The 6828-nt window shown below is 56.9% G+C and overlaps 1 long non-coding RNA gene across 1 annotated transcript; it reads left to right on the top strand.

The window, feature by feature from the left end:
• The first annotated feature begins 47 nt into the window (after positions 1 to 47).
• On the top strand, positions 48 to 6580 carry LOC121026103 (uncharacterized). Its single transcript, XR_005788265.1, has 3 exons — positions 48 to 1133; positions 6222 to 6296; positions 6433 to 6580. It is a non-coding gene; the product is annotated as an uncharacterized LOC121026103 (long non-coding RNA).
• Positions 6581 to 6828: the final 248 nt, after the last annotated feature.

The following is a 6828-nucleotide window of genomic DNA, read 5'->3' as shown; positions in this document are numbered from 1 at the left end:
TTCCTTGGGCACATAGTAGTCATCTGCGCCCAGCCGGTGCTCAGGACACTTTTGTGCAATAATTAAATCGATGGTTGGGGAGCCCAGTGGTCTCGGGCCAGCCCCACCTTCTTTCTATATTTGCAAATAGAAGAGGACTCTGGACCCTTTCCAACTTGAATGTAATCATCTCTAGGGGTGGAGGCCCCTTGGTCCCCAGATGGTTGGATCCTTTCTGATCCTGTATCTACCTTCAAGGAGCTCGAAGATTAAGATAACCAGACTCCAAGGTATTTAGCATCCTCATAGAGATTGGGGTAATTCTCTTCATTCTCATACTAAGAAACTAGAAGGGGGGAAAGTTTATCTGAGGTCATGAGGCCAGGATTAGAGCCAGCGCCCCTCCCTGGTCCATTCTCTTGCACAAAAGGATGGTGGCAGCCATAGGAGGGCACCGCCCAGGCTTCCCTTCAGTGAAGAATGTTCTGGAAGGAGTGTCTGTTAGCTGACGGCCCCCAGCTGTTGCATTTTCCCTTTGGGATCTGCCGCAGCAGTCCTGCTGAGGCCACACTTTGTCCAGGCTGTTCCCGCCCAATGACAGCACGACGGGGACGGGGCGGCCGGTGGCAGGGGGTGTGGGTGCGCCCAGAGCTGGGCCATTCTTCCTGACGCAGGACCCCTCCGATGAGCCGTCTTTGCTCTGGGGCTCCACGTCAGCCTGCCAGAGACTCTTCCAGAGTTTCACTATATCTGCGGCCCTTCCCACCCAGCCTCCGTCCTTCCCTCTCCTTTCTCAGGGGTCAGACTTGCATCGCGGTCTCCCCTCCTATTCCTGTCCCTCCCCACTTTATCCTTCACGGGCATTTTCCCCCCAGTAAATCTCTTGAACTTCTAGTTCCATCTCAGTGCCTGCTCCCTGGAGGGCCCAAACTGCCACAGTTCCAGTTGCTCCGGGGTAAGGCCGGGCGCATCTCTGCCCAGGGCCCCTGTTGCGGCTGCTCTTGGAAAGTCAGTCCCAGGACCAGACTGTTCTCTGACCCAGAACTCTTGCTGAATGGCCACTCTGAGCATGAGTCTGAGAACCGAATGCCGACCGCTGCAGATCCGTACATTGAATCAAAGACTCCCCAGACTGGCTTCCACCTGGGGCCAAGGTGAGCCAGGAGGCTGGGAGGCCCTGCTCTGTTAGAGACACAGACAGAAATCATACTGAAAAGGACGGGAATCCAGGAGAAGAGGCATCATTGGCAAACAAAGGGACTGCTAGGGCCTTTGCCTGCTCAAGGAAAGTGGAGGGTTGTTTTATTAAGGAGGGGGCAGAGGTCATTAGCTTGGAGAATGTGTCATATTTGACATAAGGAGAGTGGTAATTTGAGGCCGGAGAGCAAAGCCTCCTCTGCGCTCTGGCCTGGGAGATGCAACCCGCAGATGCTCTTTGCTGGGGAGAAAGGACGGGCCCTCGACGATGAAGAGAGTGGCAGGGAGGGACGCGTTAGGAAGGTCCGATGTCCTGCCGGCCGCTCCAGGGCCACCTCTGTTCATCCCCCGACCTTTGTAAAGAAGAAAAGTCTGCCGACTGTCACTTCTCCGTCACTGGCAGCTCCGAGGGCTCCCGGGACCGAGGCCAGCACCCGGCGCTCCCCCCCCCCCCCCCCATAGATTCTTTTCTTTCTGGAGCCAAATTTCACTCGATGGTGCCAGGCTGCAGCCCCATGGGGGCAGTGCCTTTGGTCATAAGGGGGGCGGGAGTATCTCCAGACCTTCCTCCGTTCCTGGGCAGTCCACTTCCAGGGGGCCACTGGGCACTGTGGGTCTCCCGAGGTTCCGGGGGGAGGAGAGCCAGAGACCACAGGGGAGAGACATGGGAATGTGCTCCTCCCGAGATCTGCGTCCACTCCTGCCCCCCCCCCCCCCGCCCCCAACATGGGCTACGGACAGAAGGTTACAAGGGGTAGCGAGCCGAGCCTCTGGAGGACTGAGTGCCTCGTCGCGGGGGCGGAGGGGGGGCCCCGAGGACCGGAGGCCTGCTTGAGCCACCTCCCCCGGGGCCCACCCCTGCCTGCTTCGCCACCAAGGCTTCTTCCTTCCGGTTCTCCACGCCCTCCGCCTCAAACACGCTTATCTAACTTCTACCCATCCTAAGCTCCAGGAAGTTAGGGCAACCCCCACGGTAAACAAAGCCAAACGTTTTCTTTCTCTGGAGCCTTTACTGTGCTAACTGAATCTTGGGTGTGTGGGGGGTGGGCAGGTGCCAGTCTTTTCCAGAGTGGCCACAAAAGGCCTCTGCCTGTCCCCCGTGTCTATTAACCCTCTTCCAGAACCGGGCGAAGGGAATTTGGGGAAATGCTTCTTGGAGAGAAGTGGTGGGGGGCGGGGAGGGGGGCGGTGCAGCTTTCTCCCCTAGGTCCTGCTTTCTAGGTAGTGGCCCAGAAACCCCTCTTTCTCCACAAGATGGGGAGGCAATACAGTCCCCCATCCCGTGGCCCCACTTCTCCCCACGTGGACCCTCTGCATGGGCTTTCCCCACGAGGGAGAAACCGCAGTCACCAGCCCAGTCCCTTTCTTGTCACACTGGCAGGGTCAGATCCAAGTGTGGGGGCCTCAAACCTATAGATGAGTTTTGGGACCTAACTGCTTAGGGCCCTGCCAGGGCCTTGGGAAGGGTCTGTGCAGGTGAAGGGTCCTGAACAATAGGCTTTATTAGCATGAGGGGTAAACCCCACCCCTGTGCAGAGGCTTACTTATGGACGTATGCATAGCTAAGATATATCCGTACGTGAAGCGTGGGTCAAAGGGATGCTTTGGGACAGCTCTCCTTTGGCTCTTTGGCATAGGTCTGCCGGGCCGCCACCCGTCTCCCTCTAGGCGGTTTGTTCTGTGGATTCCAGGAGGCGGACCCTCACAGACTGGATCCCTCGGGGAGTCTGGGCCACCGGCTTCTGGTCGGGTTTGGGCAGTGAGATGCACCCAGCAGGCAATCTGGCTGGCAAGAGTCTAGAGGTAGGGGGATTTATTTCCCCAGCTGGGCTGCAGTTTGGTGGTGTTCCTGTGCCCACCGCAGCCCTCCCGTATAGCTGTCTTCCGCTCTGCAAACAGCCCGAGCTCTTGCCCCCTGCAGCCCAGGGCCTGGTAGCATCCTACGACCGTCACTTGTCCCGGGGCACTTCCCTATCCCTCGTGGTTTCTGCCGTCTGCCCACACCTCTGTAAATAGTCCCTTTGCTAAACTCTGTCCAATTAACCCTCTTGTTGAGCGTGCCCACAGACAGCAGGGGTGGTGCCCTGGGCGGTCCCCAAGCCATCGCGCCAATCCCAGAGAGGAGATCTTGAGATCCCCACCGGCCAATCTGACTACGCCAGTGTTAGGTGTCAGTTACGTGGGGGTGGGCTTTCCACAGCAGTCCAGAGCCTGGCTGTGGACCCCCCCCGACTCACCACCACCCCGGCATTTGGCACTGAAACTGGCTTATCGGTTGTGGGCTCCCCCTTCCCGAGTGTCCGGACGAGGTTATGGGAGGAACAGGACCCCTTTGCCGTCCAACTTTCTGTCCGTTTTCTTGGGTTGGGAAGACATTGTAATTTTGAGGAATGTGATAGAATTGCCCAAAGTACATGAAAATTGGCCACGTGGATAATGAAGCTTTAAGTGCTGGTTTCAGCACTGTGCCGGTAGATGGGTGACAACTGGCTGCCCCAGCCTCCTTGCCCAAAGCCCTGATTTGTAGCGTCTGTTGATTTCCACGAGGTAGATACTCACCAAGGCCAGTCTCAAGACACTCATGCAATGGCTCTGACCGTGGAGTTGGGAAGAGGTGTGCAATAGCACACCATTAAATAGCATTTCCACCCCACCGATAGGACAGATTAACGTCAGAAACGTAGGCAGTTGTGACTGTAGCGAAGTCATTAGGAAAGCGTGAGTTTTGAGTGTTTCCTACCGTTGTTTTCAACGTGGTTTATTCAATTGTAAGTTTTGAGTCGTGTACATTTAAATTAAACTTACATTATTTTAATTTGTGTTAATGGCGTCCTCCACCATTGGCTTACTAAGCTCGCGCAAATTTAGTGATTGGCTCTCCGAGAACCAGCACTCTCCGGCTCCAGCGCCCCCATGGAAGGGTTCTATTTGCTCTGTGGCTATGGGAAGAAAAAATAGTTTTCATCAAGATAGAAAACAAAAACAAAGGGAGGTGACGAGTATTTCAATTGCGCCACCTTGTGGCACAACCTAACACCACCCCCCCCCCCCCGTGGGCGGGGTCCCCCATTTTGGTCGTGTGGTGTGTATGTCTCGGATGACCAAGTGCCCCCGTTTGCCTGGGACCGGTCCTGGTTTCTGCCCACTGCCCTGGTTTAGCCATCGGTTGGACCCCTTTACGTTGCCAAAAGTGTCCTGGCTCGCACAGCCGGTGATTGAGTGAGTCACCCTACTTTTACCCCACTAGACTGTAACTTCCTTGAGGGCAGGGGCTGTCTTGTTTGCCGCTGCCTCCCTCTGGCCGAGGAGGCATGCAATCATATCTGTTCAACGAGCGGTGAAGGTTCGGAGCTGCGGAAAGAGCGTTCCTGCCTCGTTGGGTACATCGATAACGCCCGGGATTTGGAAATCTTTTCGTTGCGCAGAGATTTTTATTGTAATGCGGTTGGCCCCGTAATCTCCGACCCCGCCGTCCTCCGCGCATAAAAAGCCAGGCGGATAGACGTCAGAGCCTAGTCTCCCGGGGGCGTGCGGCAGCCAGAGGGTGTTGGTCTGGCCATCTGGTGCAGGAACAGTCGAGCCGTGTGGGAGCCCAGCTGGCACGGGAATCCTTGGCTGTCCCCGGCAAACAGCATGGGGAGGAGAGCTGTGGGATCAATAGTAATTTCCTTCAGAAGAACGGCGATGTAGCGCTGTTGGCAGTGGCATTGGGCTTTCCCTGGCACGGAGGTCTCTAAATGCACTTGGCCCTCTTCGCTGCAGAACGCTGGACAGGGAAGGGAACAAGGACAGGACTTTCTTGGCCTGAGCCCAAGAGGGGTTGCCAGGTTGGCTGTGGAAGCAAGCTTTCTCTGTGCCTGCCTGTCATCGGCATAAGCCACGTAGACACTCTGAGGCACTGACAGAGTGGAAATCGTGGAAGCTGGAACATTCCCATGGGCCTGCCGGCACCTCTCAGGCGACATCCATCTACTCAGCGCTTAGGGAGGGACTTCCGTGTGCCAGGAACGGTGCTCTGGGCTCGGGCGGTAAAGGCGATCCTTACTTCTCACTGTCTGGAGAGGGAGGCTAAGGCGCTATCTGACGTTTCTGGAGCGGGGCCGTCGATACTGAAATAGGGGTGAGTCCCAGGTGCCCGGGTAGCGCTTAGGAGTCTGGGAAGGATGGATCCGGCTGGAGCGGCCAATCAAAGGGCGAACAGGAGTTTTGTTGGATGGGGTGGTGGGTGTCGTGGCGCACCACCCAGATCCCCCCTTTAAGAGAGGGGGCCGCCCCCTCAGAATCGCCCTTAGCTCGTGGGCGCTGAGCTGCCTTACCCAAGGTAGCGCTCCCCTCCCTGGGGGCCAACTTGTATTCAACGACTGGCGTGTGGGAGGGAGGATAGAAGGGTTCCCCCTCTTGCCTCAGTCTGGGACATCCCTGAAAGGCCATCGTCGCTCCAGAACTTTCCATGGGGTTGGCGGAAGCTTCTGTCCCAACGGCATGGTAGTTCGATTTCTCTGCCCCATCCTGCTGCCCTCACCCCGTCACAGGTGCTGTCCCCTCCAGTCAACCTGCTGTACATTGGTCTCTATCTCCGGGCCCATCTCCCAGGCAACCCAGCATAAGCCAGGGAGGGAGGGCCAGTCCTTCTCAGGGACAGAGAGCCTGCAGATTGCCCGGAGCGGGGCCAGGCAGGTGTTAGCCGCGACGCTGAAGAGTCTGGATTGCCTCCTGTGCACGCGAATCAGGGCTGTGATGTGGACCCAGTGATGAACTGGTAGCAGAGAGGGGCCAGTTAGTACCAGAAAATCCAGGGAAGGGAGAGAGCGGTTACATTAGGTATAAGGAAAATGGAGAAGGGGGCCTGTGGGCACCAGAGGTATCGGGACGGTCTGCAGTCCGGACGGTATGAAGCCGAAAAAGAATCCTGGAAAGCAGATCCTTGGTCCCTAATTTGCAGTGATCAGTGAGGCTTCGTGGCATTAAAGGCCTCGCGTTGCTATGGTTCCGCCCGTGGCATGGCCTGCAAATGTTACGCTTCCCCAGCCTGTTAACTTTTCTAGGTTGTTGCTGTGCCCAGTTTGAGCCGGACAAGCAAGAAGGAGCAAAGCTCTGCAACCAGGTGGCTGCGGGTTCGGGTCCCTCACCCTGTGTGGTAGCAGAACCAAGGGCAACCTCCTTAACCCTGTTTCCTCGTCTGGAGAATGGACACAATGAGATAAAGCGCGTAAACGCTCAGCACCGGGCCTGGCATATAGCGAGCACGCCATCAAGACCTACCTTCGTTTCCGAGCCGTTTTTGCTTCATTTGCTCTCATTTGCACCTTCTTCATGAGAAATGCTCGATGACGGGCGCCTGGGTGGCTCCGTCGGTCAAGCGTCCGACTTCGGCTCAGGTCATGATCTCGCGGTCCGTGGGTTCGAGCCCCTCGTCGGGCTCTGTGCTGACGGCTCGGAGCCTGGAGCCCGCTCCGGATTCTGTGTCTCCCTCTCTCTCTGCCCCTCCCCCGCTCGCGCTCTGCCTGTGTCTCTCTCAAAAATAAATAAACATTTTTTTAGAAAAGGTAAAAACTGTCTGATGAGTATCCATGTGGTGTGCGGGTAGGGGGAGGTGGGGTTGGGGTGGGAAGCGTTGGCGGTAGTCCTAGGCGCAGAAGTCACAAACGGCCC

Source organism: Herpailurus yagouaroundi, unplaced genomic scaffold (assembly GCF_014898765.1).
Source record: "Herpailurus yagouaroundi ecotype Mexico unplaced genomic scaffold, PumYag 67793, whole genome shotgun sequence".
In the NCBI taxonomy this organism is placed as follows: Eukaryota; Metazoa; Chordata; class Mammalia; order Carnivora; family Felidae; genus Herpailurus; species Herpailurus yagouaroundi.
Note: the sequence above shows the minus strand (reverse complement) of the source record. Positions and strands in the feature narration are given on the sequence as shown.